The following is a 16,525-nucleotide window of genomic DNA, read 5'->3' as shown; positions in this document are numbered from 1 at the left end:
ATATTGAAGGATTACAAAGTTGGAAGACTGACACTCTCTGACTTCAAGATTTACTAAAAAGCTAAAAATCAAGACAATGTGGTATTGGTGAAGGAACAGACAAAACAGAGAGCCCAGAAGTAGGTCCGCATAAGTATAGTCGACTGATCTTTGACAAAGGAAAAAAGGGCATCTCAAAATAGAAAAAGTAGGCTTCCCAACACATGGTGCTGAAACAACTGGATATCTGCATGCAAACAAAACAAACAAAACAAAAGCAAAGAAAGAAAATAAAGAATTTAGACACAGATCTTATGTTTGTCATAGAAATGAATTCAAAATGGATTCTAGATCTAAATGTAAAATGCAAAATTATAAGCTCCTAGAATTTAACATTAAGAGAGAATCTGGGTAATTGTGAGTATGGCAATGGTTTTTTTTTTAGATAAACCACCAAAGGCATAATTCATGAAAAAATAACTGATAAGCTTGAATTCATTAAAATTAAAAACTTGTGCTCTGTGAAAGACAATGTCAAGAGAATGAAAAGACAAACTACAAACTGGGAGAAAATATTTGCAAAAGACACATCTGATAAAGCAGCATTATATATTTTATAATATACAAAGAACTCTTATGACCCAACAGTAAGAAAACAATCCATTTAAAACATGGGCCAAAGACGTTAAAAGACTGCTCACCAAAGAAGTCATATAGATAGCAAATAATCATGAAAAGATGCTCCACATGATGTGTCATCAGCAAAATGCAAATTAAAACAATAGCGAAATATCACTCCAGACCCATTAGAATGTCCAAAATCCAGAGCACAAGACACCAAATGCTGGGAAGGATATGGAGCAACAGAAACTCATTGCTGGTGGAAATGCAAAATGGTTCAGCCTCTTTGGAAAAACAATTTGGCAGTTTCTTCCAAAACTAAACATACTCTAACCACACAACCCGGCAATTGCATGTCTTGGCTTTTACCCAGAAGAGTTGAAAATTTATGTCCACACAAAAACCTGTACGTGAATATTTATAACAGCTTGATTCATTATTGCCAGAATTTGGAAGCAATCAAGATGTCCTTCAGTAGGTGAATGGATAAATAAACTGTGGTACATCCAGACAAAGGAATGTAATTCAGTACTAAAAATAAAAGCTATAAAACCATGAAGACATGGAGAAACTTTAAATACACATTACAAAGCGAAAGAAGTCATTCTGAAAAGGTCACATACTGTATGACTCTATATAACATTTTGGAAAAGGAAAAGCTATGGAGACAATAAAAAAGATCAGTGGTTGGCAGGGGTTGGGGGAAGGAGGGATAAAGAGGCAGAACAAAGAGGATTTTTTTAAGGTAGGGAAACTATTCTGTAGGTAATTATAATGGTGGGTATATGTCAATATACATTTGTCCAAACTTATGAAATGTACAACATGGAGTGATTCCTCTTGTAATCTGTGGAGTTTGGATGTAAAAGATGTGTCAACGTATTCTCATCAACTGTAACAAATGTGTTACACTCAGGTGTAGGATATTGAGTGTGGAGAAGGATGTGCATGTATATGGATAGAAGGTATAAAGGAGCTCTGTAATTTCTACTCAGTTTTTCTCTAAACCTAAAACTTCCCTAAAAAATAAAGGATATTTAAAAGAAAAAACAAGTTAATTGCCTAACCCCCCCCCCACGAAAATCAATAAGAATAAGATTTGAAGAACTGACAAACCAAATTTATCTAGTTGACATATATAGAACATCATATGCAACAACCACAAAAAGCATATTCTTCTGTGGTGCACATAACACATTTACCAAAATAGACCATATTCTGTCCTTAAAATAAGCCTTGACAAATTCCTAAGGATTTAAGTCACATTCTGATCATCGAAGTGTTTACATTAGAACTGAATAAAAGATAGACGACTAGAGAATCTATAAATATTTAGACATTAAGCAACATACCCCTGCGAAAGACTTAATTCAGAGAAAAAATCACTAGGGAAATTAGGAAATATTTTGATCTAAATGATAAAAAAATACAACATGTCAAAATTTATGCAATGCAGCTAGAGCATGCTGAGTAATAATTTTGTAGTTTTATATGCATGCATTACAAAAGAAGGATCTAAAATCAATAATTTAAGCGTCTTCCTCAAGAGTGAGAAAAAGAACAGCAAACTAAACTCAAAGAAGGTGGAAAGAAAAAAAATAATTAGGTAAGAGTAGAAACAGGCTTACAATAGAGGCAGTCAACAAAGCCAAAAGTTGGTACTTTGAAAAGATTAATGAAATTCATAAACAACTAGTAAGATGGACAAAATAAGGGGTTGGGAGAGAATAAGAAGCATAAATTATCACTATTCAAAGTAAAAAAAAAAAGGAAAACTATATTGTAAAGATATTAAAAAGGTAATAAGTGATTTTTTAAAGAATTTACATTTGCTAAATTATTAAAAATCATGAAATGGGAAAAAAAATCCTTTGAAAACACAAGTTACCAAAACCAGCACAAGATGGAAAATCTAAAGTGTTGGATGTCTTTAAAAAAAATTTTTTTAATGTTTATTTTTGAGAGAGAGAGACCGAGTATGAGCAGGGGAGGGGCAGAGGGAGAGAGGGAGACATAGAATCTGAAACAGACTCCAGGCTCTGAGTTGTCAGCACAGAGCCCAACGCGGGGCTCAAACTCATGAACCATGAGATCATGACCTGAGCTGGAGTTGGATGCTCAACTGACTGAGCCCCCCAGGCGTCCCTGAACTGTTCTATGTCTCTTCAAGTGTTTTTCTCCAAGTTAAAATCTATTGATTCAATACCATTCTAATCAATTTAGAACAGTTTGGGGGGGGGGGGGATAGTAAGTGGGAAGTGACAAGCTAATTCTAACATTTGTATGAAAAGCTAGCAACCTAGAATATTCAAGATAATCTTAATAAAATTCAAAATTAGAGGGCTTACTCTACCAGATTTCGAGATATAGTAATTAAGGCAAATATACCAATGATATCAAATTAAACCAAAAGTAAGCCTACACATATATGGTCCTACTGCAAGCTGGTGACAGTAAAGATGATCTTTTCAATAAATAGTTCTGGAGCAGTTGCATTTGTCTATGGGATATAAACAAATCTCAAAGCTTTCTGTACACCATAAAGAAAAATAAGTTTGAAGTGGATAACAGACCTGAATTTGAAAGTTAACAAATCAAATTTCTAGAAGGATTACAGAACAATATCTTTACAAACTTGGCTAAAGATTTCTTAAAAGTACATAAAGAGATGAAAGGAAAAAAAAGAATGGGACTCAGTTAAGAACATCTGTTCATCCGGGCGCCTGGGTGGCTCAGTCGGGTAAGCGTCCGACTTCAGCTCAGGTCAGGATCTCGCGGTCTGTGAGTTGGAGCCCGCGGGGCTCTAGGCTGATGGCTCAGGGCCTGGAGCCTGCTTCGGATTCTGTGTCTCCCTCTCTCTCTGCCCCTCCCCCGTTCATGCTCTGTCTCTCTCTGTCTCAAAAAAATAAATAAATAAACATTAAAAAAATTTATAAGAACATCTGTTCATCAAAAGAAAAGCAAACCACATCTGAGAAACTTTATTTGCAATACATCTGACAAAGGAGTTGTATTCAGATATGTAGAGAACTCCAACAAATCAGTGGGAAAAGACAACCTAGTAAAAAGTGCAAAAGAATTGAAAAGGCAATTAATAAAATATGATATCCAAATTGGCCAATAGGTACATAAAAATGTGCTCAACATTATTGGTCAATAAGGAAATGTAAATTTCATCTACAAGGAGGCCACTATAAAGCCACCAGAGTGGCTAAAATCAATCACTGACAATATGAATTACTGGCAAGGATACGGAACACGTGGGACTCCTAAATTTAGCTTTTGAGTGTATCAATTGCCCCAGCCAATTTAGGAAGTAATGAAAGTTGAAAAACTAATCTTATACCTATCCTATGACATACCAATCCAATGCCTACATATATACTCAAGAAAATGGCATAAATATCCACAAAAAATGAGTACAAAAATGTTAATAGTAACTTTATTCATAGAAATTAAAAACTATAAATAGTCCACATGTTCATGAAGAAGAGAATGGATAAATAAGTCATGTCATACTTATGCAATGGGATTCTATACCATAATACAAAAGAATGAACATAGAACAGTATGGGTGAATCTCAAAAACATTGTGCCAAATATAAGAAGTCAGACACAAAAAAGTAAATACTGTTTGGCTCCACTTATAGACTCCCTATGTAGTTCAAAACCAGCAAAATTAATTTATTGCATTAAAGTTAGAATGGCAGTGACCTGGTAGGGAGAAGGTGTTGATTAGGAAGGGGCATGAAGAAACCCTCTGGGAAGTTGGAATTATTCTATACCTTCATCTGAATCCCAGTTACATGGAGGTATACAAATGTAACAGTTATTGAGCCCTACACTTAAGGTGTGTGTGTGTGTGTGTGTGTGTGTGTGTGTGTGTGTGTATGTAATTTCTCAATTTATTTATATTTATCTATTTATATTTCTCAATTTATTTATAATAAAATGAAAACACACATATAAAAATATATACAAATGTTATTTAATCATTATTCATCACTTAAATTGTGGTTGCCACTGAATTTGAAGTTAGGACTCACAAAGATGAATGAACAGTGGCGCCTGGGTGCCTCAGTTGGTTACATGCCCAACTCTTAATTTTGGCTCAGGTCTCTACATTGGGATGCTCCCTGCTCGATCTTTCCCTAACCTTTCTCTCTGCCCCTCCTCTGCTTTCTCTCTCTCTAAAAAATAATAATAATAACAAAAAACATGAATGAACATCCTACCACACATTCTGGTGGTGGGGTTGTGAAGACAGGTATTTAAACAGACAAATCAGAATATCATATCATAAATTCTTTTTCAGAGTCATCATTATGTTGCTGAGGTAATAACTAGGATGACAAAAAACAAGTCTTTGTGGGGGCTGATGGCGAAGGCTTCACTCGAGAACAAATTTTGAGCTTGGAATTTTATATTTTATTTTATTTTATTTTATTTTATTTTATTTTATTTTATTTTATTTTATTATTTTTCAGCTTGGAATTTTAAATGAAATAGACATGTTCTGGGGAGAAAGAAAATAGAGTAGGTGGAGTTTGCTTTTCCAGATGGATATATAAAAAGGTGAGATTCAGGGCAAATAAGTGGGGTTCATAATGCTAATGAAATTAGTGACCTGGATTATATCCAGATTACAAAAGGCTAAGTAATTTAACACTAATGATTCCTAGGCATGAGTTAGGTGTGTTTAAATAACTGTGGAGTCTTCTTTATTTTATTTTTTAAATTTTATTAATGTTATATTTATTTTTGAGAGAGACACAGAGCATGAGTGGAGGAGGGGCAGAAAGAGAGGGAGACAGAATCTGAAGCAGGCTTCAGGCTTGTAGCTATTAGCACAGGACCCGATGCTGGTCTTGAACTCATGAGCCTCTAGATTGTGACCTGAGCCCAAGTCAGAAGCCCAACTGACTGAGCCACCCAGGCACCTATGGAGTCTTCCTTCTCCTTCTCCTTCTCCTTCTCCTTCTCCTTCTCCTTCTCCTTCTCCTTCTCCTTCTCCTTCTCCTTCTTCTTCTTTTCTTAACGTAATTTATTGTCAAATTGGCTGACATACAGTGTGTAAAATGTGCTCTTGGTTTTGGGGGTAGATTCCCATGGTTCATCGCTTACATACAATACCCAGTGCTCATCCCAGCAAGTGCTCTCCTCAATGCCCATCACCCATTTTCCCCTCTCCCCCATCCCCATCCATCCTCAGTTTGTTCTCTGTATTTCAGAGTCTCTTATGGTTTACCTCCCTCCCTCTCTGTAACTATTTTTCCCCCTTTCCTTCCCCCATGATCTTCTGTTAATTTTCTCAAGATCCACATAGGAGTGAAAACATATGATATCTGTCCTTGTCTGACTGAGTCTTCTTTATAACATGCAAGTTACTCCAGAGATCGTCATGCCCCTCTTGTACTTTCCATGCCTCCACCTTATCGAACACTCTCATAGGGAGCCACTGTAACTCCAACAGGAGTACATCAAGTACCACCAGTGTTTTGGGGACAGAAAGAAAAAAGATTGAAAATAAATGTTTTAGGACAAGGCTGTGGTAAGCCAAGAAAGGAAAGATGAGGCTCTCATCAAAGGCAGAAACAGAATTTTCAAGCTATTTCTGAATAAACACAATAGGAGTAAGAATCTGATTGGTGGTTGGAGACAGTCACTCTTCCAATCCTGAAGAATAACATCCTCGTATATTTCTTGTATATTTCTGGTTTCCACCTTGTTACCAAATTGGAACAGACACTCCCTGAAACACTCAGTTCTTAGTAAAAACAATATTACATGAATTATAAATGTAATGAGAATCTTTCTCAAAGTGTGTATTTTTAATGTTCACTATGTTCCTCTTTGTACCCGACAAATGCAACTCTGAAATAGTCCTCTGGTTTTGTGGCAGGGTTTCATACAATCACAAGGGGATATAAATAGTCTTCTATCTGGCTTTTTTTTTTCACATGTCTTACTTTTTCCATACAATTTATGTTATCCTGAGAAGTTGGAGATTCCTCACCTTTCATCTGTAAAAATATTCTGTGTTGTCAGACTGTTTGAGCAGTACATTTGACAGGCTTTCATGTTCCATCTTTCCTCTTAAAAATTGCACCATGAATAAATACTGCCCCCAGTAGTTAGTTAAAATAGTATCCGGCCACCTTTCACCCCTTTTTGCTCACAAAGTAATCTAAACCTAGCACATTAAGGGAGAGATCAAAGTGATGTTGCTGTTTTATGTACAGTAGGTGCAGCTGGCTCATTTGTGAGTTACCCCTCTCTAGGGCAGAGATAAGGCATGCAAACAGTTAGTTGTGGCCTTTCATCCGCAAAATTGAGTTCATAGTAAAATATGTGTGATGCACAAAAGAGATAAATAGGAAGAGATGTAGGAATTAACATAAAGAAGGAAAAGAGACAGATTTAAACATTTTCCAGATATTAAAATGTCACAGTATTTAAAATGAACAATTATGACAGAATCTAAATTTCTTTATGTGTGCTACACGGGGAAGAGGCCATATTATCTCTGTCCAATAAACGCAGGACAGACAGACAAGGCATGATGTAACCTCTATTCACATGTTAACCTCTAAAACTACCCTGCTAAGCAACTTCTGAAAAAGTCTTTTCTAAATCTGAACCTGATTTATCTCCCAAGTTATGAGCTTCGTCACCAGAGAGTCTAGTTCAAACATCAAACATTGTTCTTCGAAGGAAGAAAGTAACTCCCCCACTGTCAATGTAATTTTATCCCAGTGGCTGAGGATCACATTTTCCATTGTGGAGCACATTTTGCTTTTTCTTTTGTCCTCCTCTCCTTTTATAGAAAAGTCACATTAACGCCAGCCAGGATGTGGAATGCAGATGTCCAGCCACTTCAGGGATATTCAGGGAGATGGCAGGTATGACTAACGCAGGCAATGTACTTTTCTTGCCATATTTCTTTTGAGGATGCCTTCAGATTTGCGCCATATCGTTGATTTTACAAGCTGTGGAACATGGCACTATATTTAGCCCAATATTGTCTTCCAAGAGCAGACAAAAGGTTTTTTTTTTTTTTTTATTCTACCATACCACAGAGGTAAGCCCAGGCATGCCAAACAGTTTTAAAATGTTATGAACCCTGTGAGGACAACCCGGGTCCTAGAGGAAAGACATTCAGGATACTTTAAAACATTTGATCTAGGTCTTTCACTTCCTATGAGACATGTTACCAAGTCACCTTCTGGTAAAACTTGGGGATAAATAAATCTGTGAGAGGTTTATTTCTGTTTATTCTATGTTTTACCATCACTCGTTTCTGCCCTCAGTGCTCTTTTCCAAACAGAGTTTATGATCTCTTACCCTCAGAGCACATTTGCAAAAGGATGAAAAGGTGTGTTCCTTCTCTTTTGAAAATGCCTAAACTTTTAGAAGTGATCACGCAAAGTGCCTTCCTTTTGGAAGGGAGAGAAAAGAGTGGCTTGCCTTTAAGGTTGACCAAGAAGGAACTGAAAGCTAGTTCGGTCAGTCAGCCTGAGAAGAAATCTGAGGTCTCCAGAGTAATGAGAACTTGAAAGTCAACTTGTGCCAGCCATTCATGGAGATAAGACTGCAGAGCGTTGGGTTTATTCTGGGAAGAATTTCTGGAAGCCACCAAATCCTGGGCACAGGGTGGGTTTGTTTTGCCAAAGATTCAGGTGTCACCAGATTTGAAGATTCAAAAAGAGCCAGTGTCAGCCTGTCATTTGCTTCAAACAGATTTTCCTAACCATTACCCTTGACTCTCAAACAGAATCATCATTCCAGACAGCCTGGTCTATACATGTTTCCCAGAGCATAACTGTTTGCTGCTTAGAGTCACACGACTTTGATTCATGACATGGTTTCTCTCTGGGAAATGTCCCACATCTTCTTCCTGTCTGATCTCACCTTCCCAGGACTCTAATCTGAATTCCTCTTCCTCCAGGAAGTCTTCCCAGAGTACTCCGGATTTCAGTAATCTCCCCTTTCTCTAACGTAATCATGTATGCCCTTGCTCCTCATTTTTGAGATTAGTTGCAATAGCTATAATTTTAATGTATTTATTACTATTTAGCTACTTAAATGATGCAAACATGCACAGTTTTCCCGGTTATATATAAAGTTCTTTGAAGGAAGTGACCATGTCAATATCATTCTCTATATTACCCACAGAGCTTTGAGAAGCATTGTGCAGTGGTTAAGAGCACAGATGCTGAAACCAGACTTCTGGGATTAAGTCCTGGCTTAACCACTAACTAGCTGTGTGATCTTAGACAAGTTGTTTAATTTTTGTGCTTCAGATACTTCTTCGGGACAACATAGACATAACAATAGCAATTATTTCAATACAGTTTTGAAAATTAAAAAACTCAATACATTTAAACAGCAACACTTAACAAATATTTGCCATCATCATAATTATCATTATACTTATTATTATAATTATTCACATTTTCCCTGGAATACCTTCTTTTATTGCATTTACTTATGTGGATTCAATTAGAAAACATTTCTTGAGTTTCTACTGAATGCAAAGCATTGTTCTAGGCAACATCGAGAGAGAAAAAGACATAGGCAACATATTTCCTTCTCTCAATAAATTTAACATGTGAAGAATACCTATCATTTAAGGAAAACTTATTCCATTTCCTTGTTCAGGTCTTCCTGGAAGCTTTCTCTGAATGTGGCACATCACATGGCATAGCTTGCCTAACTAAATTTTTAAACACCTGAGGACAGAGCCTACCTTAAGGTGATTTTATCACTCGTAGTATCCAACAGAATGTTTTTCACATTGTAAGAACAGGGTAAATATTTAGTAATTGATTTAGCTTTATTTTGTCATTGTTTCTTTAGTGCAACTCTCAGGAAAAGCAAATACTAGCCTATTAGAAATACCTTGTTGTTGGAAGAGGTTGAAATTCCATAGTGTTGACCTTGGTGGTAGTACTAATTAGAGGCTCTAAATGATTTCAGTAAAGCCAAGGAATTATGAAGTCAATTTTCAAAAGAATTTGTATATGTGAGATATATACATATATATTATTGTATCAGCATCAAAATAGCTAGTTTCTTTCAAGGATATCACATAGGTTCTATGTTTGAATTTTTCTGCATAGATCTTATGACTTAAAGGCTATTGAAAACTCAAGGCTATCTTAGAACAGTATCTGAAATAACAATGCCCCTAAGTACAACACATTTCATTCTTTATCCTATGAAAAGATAATAAACAACACAATCATGTCGAATTTTTAATTTTCCACACTTTAGTCTGAGTGGTTTGTTTCTTCTATGAGATCTAGGGTTATAACTGTTTTCATAACTTTTAGAATTGTAGCTCTGATTTGGTTATATGCCTTGTCTTTTTATTATTCTATATCTACCATTCAGCATGTAAAAAAGAATTATGAAATATTTGTGGAATGCTGAAAGGGAAAAAATTCCCTTTTATTAATACTCAGAAATGTTGAAGGAGAAAAAAGATGATTTGACAAAAGTGTTTCTAACATAAAGAAATCAAAATTCATAGTCAGAATTTGATTGAAATCATATATGTTTTAGCTATGAATTGGAGAAGATAAAATTTAGAATGTAAAATTCAAGGTGTAAGTTTACTTTAGGCACATTTCCTTAGAATTATGAAAACCAAAGCGTTTAATAATATTGCCAAAGTATTGCCTATAAGTTGTAATTATAAAGCAAGGGAATTATGAACAATAACTTACGAATTTACCTGTGCTATTTCAATATTCATTCATTTGTACTTGTATTTGAACATTTCTATGTTCTTGTCTCTCATGACTCTTTATTTGTACATTTAATTAGGACAGGGACATGAAATCAGCATAAAGCCAATTAAGATAAATAACAAGTCACTGGGTATTGTATGGAAACCAATTTGACAATAAACTTCATATATTGGAAAAAAAATAAATAGTGATATAGAAAGAGCTTATAAACAAACAAACAAAAAAGATAAATAACAAGAGTATACTGTGAAAAGTTTTTATGTTATCTGTATTCCCAGGTCCTAGAATAGTGCCTGGAATATTGGTATATAGTAGGTGCTCAATAAATTGGAGCTGAATGTTTTTAAATGGACTTTTTGGTAAAAGACGGACATCCTTTTGTTAGATATATTTAAAAGAGGATCCCGGATAAAATTAAAAATAAACAATGAAAGAGTTATACAAACCTACCAGATTAAGTTAACTAAAAATGTCATTTCTCCTCTAACTTTCATTGCTTATGTTCTTTCAATTTCATAAGAAAATTATTTTCTAAGCCAAACTAATATCAAATGTGATCTCTATTTATGAGAAAACCACACAGCGGAAGCTATCAAAGTAGGGTTAAATTTACATTCTGTCAAATCGTTTTACTTTAAGGGTTCTTGGAAGTCAAGCATGCTGGTTAATTCCCCATAGAGATTTGAATGCTCCAAAAACAATTCAGAACTTCCACTCATCTCTGCTAAAAGAAAAAAAGAGCGTAATGAGTATATAGGAGGCGGGATAAGAAATAAAAAGTAAAAATGAAGAACGGCTGTTTAATTAAGGTGACAATGAATCTTTGAATCATCTAGGGACTTAACTGGTCATGGAATAATTCTCTGCGAGTTTTTCCTAGTATCCAGCATATAGACACAAGCCAAATCTAGTTGCAGCATGTTCAAAATGGAACAGAAACACACACACGCACACACGCACATGCACACGCACACACACACAAGTTGAAATAAAATAAATGAAAATTACTTGGAACTATAATGAGACATAAAGAGTGATCGCAAGAACCAACAATTTCTGTTGTTTAATCTTGTGTTTTAAAACTAGAAAGTGTTTTATAATGCTGTACAGCTCAACTGGATCACTTGCTACCACCATTCATAAAATGCATTTCTTTCTTATTTGCATAGTGTTTCATGATTTCTGCATTAAATATTTGTTTTCAGTGATTATTTCATTCATCCATTTATTAGCCATTCATTTATCTGTTCACTCAATAAACATTGATGGTGTGCCTATATGAGGAATAGTCTTATTAGTCCAGATAGAATAGAGATAAATACATGCTTACAGATATACATATAAGGTGCTTGTTGTTGCATTGCAATGGAAAATATAATGGGGACTGGAGAAAGAGATGGAAACAGTAGAAGTTAGTTTTGGAAAAAAGAAACAATTTACTCTCATACAGGAAAAAGTATTGATGATGATATAAACAATCTAGGAGTTGTAAATTCGCAGAAAATAGAAAATTAGTCTGAGATAATGGCGTTTATCAAAATCAACCCTGTGGACATCAGAAAAGAGAGGTAGAAGCATAGATATGAGAAACCAACATTAAAACTAACAGAAAGTCTTGGGGACACTGAAGACCATCTTGGATTGGAGGTGTGTGTTTGATGGTTAACTTGAGTAGGTCACAAGGTGCACATTGGTCAAACATTGTTCTGGGTGTTTCTGTAAAAGTGTTTTTAAATAATATTGATATTTATATCCATAGACTGAGTAAGCAGATTGCCCTCCCTAAAAGAGTGTTGTTTTATCCAACTGTTTGAAGGCCCGAATAGAATAGAAAGATTGGCCTTCCCCTGAGTAAAAGAGAATTAATCGTACCTGACTGCCTTCAAACTCACACACTAGCTTTTCCTTCCCTTGGGCTCAAACTGAAATGTCAGCTCTTCTTGGGTTTCCAGCCTGCTGGTCTTTATTAGAACTGGACCATCTGTGTCTTGGTTCTCAGGGCATCAGACTAAGACTGGAGCTACACCATTGACTCTTCTGGGTCTCCACCTTGTCGATTCACCAGCAGATGATCTTAGGACAGGTCAGTCTCCGTAATCATGACAGCCAATTCCTTATAATAAATCTCTCTTCCCCATATATATATATATATATATATATATATATATCTCATATATACATATATAATATGCAATATATATGCATATATATTACCTCTATATGTGATACATATACACACATTCTATTGATTCTATTTATATATATATATGTATATATGTATGTATATATATGTATGTGTGTGTGTGTATATATGTATGTGTATACACATACATATCCTGTTGGTTCTATTTCTCTGGAGAATTCTGACTGACACAGTATATGTGTGTATATGCATGTGTGTGTGTGTATATGTGTGTGTGACTTAGGGGTGAAGATGTATTATCAGGAATAAGACTATAAAGTTGGGGGGGGGCAACAAAAACAAAAGTAGAAGTTTAAGATGTTGAATAATTTAAGCTTCATTTTTGGCTCGTCCCATCTGCTCTTAAGCGAATCATTGCTTCAACTATGAAGCAGAAAACAACCATCCAGGGTTGACTAGGTAATATGCAGGCTGCTCATAAGTATTTACTTATTTTCTCCCACTGCTCCAAGCCCTAACTAAGTTAAAAAACATGGAAGAGTGAAGAGTACTATTTAACAATCTGAAAAGAAGGAAAACATACGTCTACATATGGTAATGGACATCAACTGATTTATTGGGTGATCATTTTAGAATAAATACAAATATAAAAACCATTATGTTGTGCACTTGAAGTTAATATAATGTTATATATCAATTATATTTCAATTAAAAAAAAAAGAAAGGAAATTATAGGAACAAAACATCAACTAAAAAATTTAAATAAGAGTTTCAAACTATCAACCACAACACAAGAGTGACTGTAAGAGCCATAGAAAATAGCTGAAGTGACCCAGCATACATACGACTTTCTGAAAAAGAACAAATATTAAAAACAATAAGTTTTTAAAGTTTTAAATTAAAATAAGGCTTGAAACTAGCTATACAATCACTCAAAGACAAGAATACTTTCGTGGGAGTCTTGGAGTCAAGGAGAGCAATTCCAGAATACTAGTGGAACAAAACACCCAAAAATAGATGCAAGAATAGCTTTACTTTACCTGTATCACTCATGTCCCAAGGCAGCATAGTTCAATTCCAAGAGAGATTCCCTTCAGCCAACGATTTCTTCTACACAGAAAAGAGAGCACAGTGAGGGAGAGACTAGTTTTCCTAGCTAGGCAGGATATTGCCCAAAGCCTACCCAGAATGCTGAGGTGATTGGCATGGCCGAGTGATTGAGAGCCTAGGAGCAGGGAAGATACGTGTTCTGGGAGTAGGGACTCTGGTTCTAAGCAATCAGGGCTCAGAATTCATCAAAGGGCCAAGGATCCCACCAACCACTTTGTGAATTCCATCCGGAAATCCACCCATGAATGGTGTGGGATGCCTCACCTGTGGACACCTGAGTGGCCTATGGAAAACTCCAATGCTCTGCACACCTCATTCCCCTCCCAACATGGCAGTTTCCCCATGTGCCCCCACAGAAGATGACTGTGTTCCTTTGCAGGTGGCTTGTGAACTTATGCAGAAAGCCAGCCCAACTCTGCAGGATTGGTAGGAGGCACACAAATTTGAACATTTTCCAGGCGCTACTTTAGGGAAAACAAATGAGAGACTGTCAGCACTCAGCTTGATAAAGAAAAAGGCACGTCATCCAAGAATTCCCTCTCCCTGACCCAAACATATCTGTTTTGCTTTTTTCTTTGGTATATATACATATATTTATGATATGGTGTGTGTGTGTGTGTGTGTGTGTGTGTGTGTGTGTATGTGTGTGTATTATATATATATATATATATATATATATATATATATATATGAAGAGAGGTAAAGAAGAAGCTTTACTTTGGGGAAGTATGACTCATGTAGACTTGATCTGTATGAATAGGGTAATAAAATAGAGGCTATATTTCCCTTTCCAAGTATGAGGGCTGATGGTAGTTTTAATGATGGTGGGGAAAATGACAAGGTGACAGTTTAAAAGGTGAGAAGTTCAATTTGTGCCAGATTTAGCTTTTATGGGTGGCAGTATATGCACATGCCCATGTCACTCAGGCAGCAGCAGACATAAAACTGGAGCACAGCTGAGAAATTATGCCTTGGATAAAGATTTGGAAACCATCTTCATACTCCATACATGTGGTGAGAGCAAGTAAGTGAAGAAGTAACAGAGCACAGATTTCAATCCTGGATCTCAGAGGGATTAACTAGAAGAAAAGGTAAAAATGGTAACTCAATGCCCAGGAATGAAAAGGTGTCCATGAGAGAGGAGAGTTCGATATTATCAATGGCAATGTACAGATTTCGGAAGTTTTAGATCACTAGATTTTGCAGAGAAGTTTGGAGGATTTTTGCAAAGTGGTACATGAAGGGCTTTACTTCATTCCTGTATACTTTTAGATAGAAAATGCTGTCTATTTCTTCCAAACATTCTCTCCGGAAGACTTAGGTCAAAGTGAAGTTGATTCTGGTTGCTCTGTTGGACTGAAAGACTGTGACGTGTTCATGTAAGTAAACAATATATCCTTCACAAGGTAGGTGCTAAAAACATTTAATGATTGATTAAATTTAATACAGCATTTATTTAACATCTATATTTCTTCTTGGTCCTACAGAAGACAAGAAGATGAATAAATCATGGTTTTTGCTCTCCACTGACTCGTAGTCTAGTTGCATCAAGAAATATGCTTAATAATAATACAAAGCTGGGTAGGTCATTTTATTGAATGTAAACAGGAAAATATGTTGGATGAATTGAGGAGGTTTTCAGAATTAACGGGAAGCTTAAGAACCAGGCTAGAGCACTGAGAGCCACCACATCCAGAAAGAAAGCTAAAATGCAAGAACCACCACAGAGGAGTGATAGCAGAGTCTGGTGAGGCTTAGGTAAGTTTACTTATGTGCTTAGGTAAAATGACCATTTTCTTTCCAGGGAAGGAGTGTAGGATTGGCCTATCATGGAGCAAGTGCCTTTAGACAGAAGAGTGAAATGGAAAAGCCGTCATTTCAATAATAGAATTCATAATTCCAAGAATAGAATAGGCAATTAGGAAGGGTCAATGAATGTTGGGCAGCAAAATAACAAGTCCTCAGATAATTAGAATCATAATGAATGCACAAACAAAATGCCAAGGGAAGGCCTAGAAGAAAGCACCTGTCCCCCAGTAGAACGATTCAATGGCCATTGAGATGGAATGACCCAGTCAGTTGATGTTAGCCAGGCTTGGCCAATAGCCATTGCATTGTTGGTGCAATTGGTGTAAAAGTCTAAGATGGTAGAATGAAGACTATTTATACATGGGTGTAGCATGCACTTACTCACTAAGGTTGAACTAGCCATTGCTCCTAATGATGAATATCAAAGCAGCCAGCCACAGAGATCTAAAGTGATGACAGGAATGAATGCTGGGTCCAGATTTGGCACCATCCCTCAGGGAGATTAAAACAGCCACTGAGAATCAGGTTGATTACATTGAACCCTTCTACTCTAGAAGGTGGTGTTATTCATCTTGACCAAAACAGACACACATTCCAAGTATGGGTTGCTCTTACTTACTATGATGGGGTTTATAGAGTATTTGACTCATCAGCACAAAATTCCATCTAAGAGTGCTCCAACTAAGAAACCACTTTACAGGGGTGCCTGGGTGGCTCCGTCGGTTAAGCGTCTGACTTCGGCTCAGGTCATGATATCACAGTCTGTGGATTCAAGCCCTGCATCGGGCTCTGTGCTGACAGCTCAGATCCTGGAGCCTGTTTCCGATTCTGTGTCTCCCTCTCTCTCTGCCCCTCCCCTGCTCATGCTCTGTCTCTGTCGCAAAAATAAATAAAAACATTAAAAAAAATAAAAAAAAACACTTTACAGAAAAGGAAGCATGGCAGTGAGTTTATCACCATGGACATGACAATGGATCATATACCGTACCATCCAGAAACTGTTGGTTTGATAGAGTGACGAAAGAACCATTTGAAGGCAGAAGTGAGATAACAATTAGGAGATGATTCCATACATAGAAAATACCGTTCACGTGAAAAATACATTTTA

At 36.2% G+C, this 16,525-nt stretch overlaps 1 long non-coding RNA gene across 2 annotated transcripts in view; it reads right to left on the bottom strand.

Moving 5' to 3' along the window:
- The window catches only part of LOC132694657 (uncharacterized), a 63,018-nt gene that overhangs the window by 24,909 nt on the left and 21,584 nt on the right, over window positions 1–16,525 (bottom strand). The window lies entirely within an intron of this gene.

This window comes from Panthera onca, chromosome B4, assembly GCF_046562875.1.
Source record: "Panthera onca isolate mPanOnc1 chromosome B4, mPanOnc1 haplotype 2, whole genome shotgun sequence".
Taxonomy (NCBI): Eukaryota; Metazoa; Chordata; class Mammalia; order Carnivora; family Felidae; genus Panthera; species Panthera onca.
Note: the sequence above shows the minus strand (reverse complement) of the source record. Positions and strands in the feature narration are given on the sequence as shown.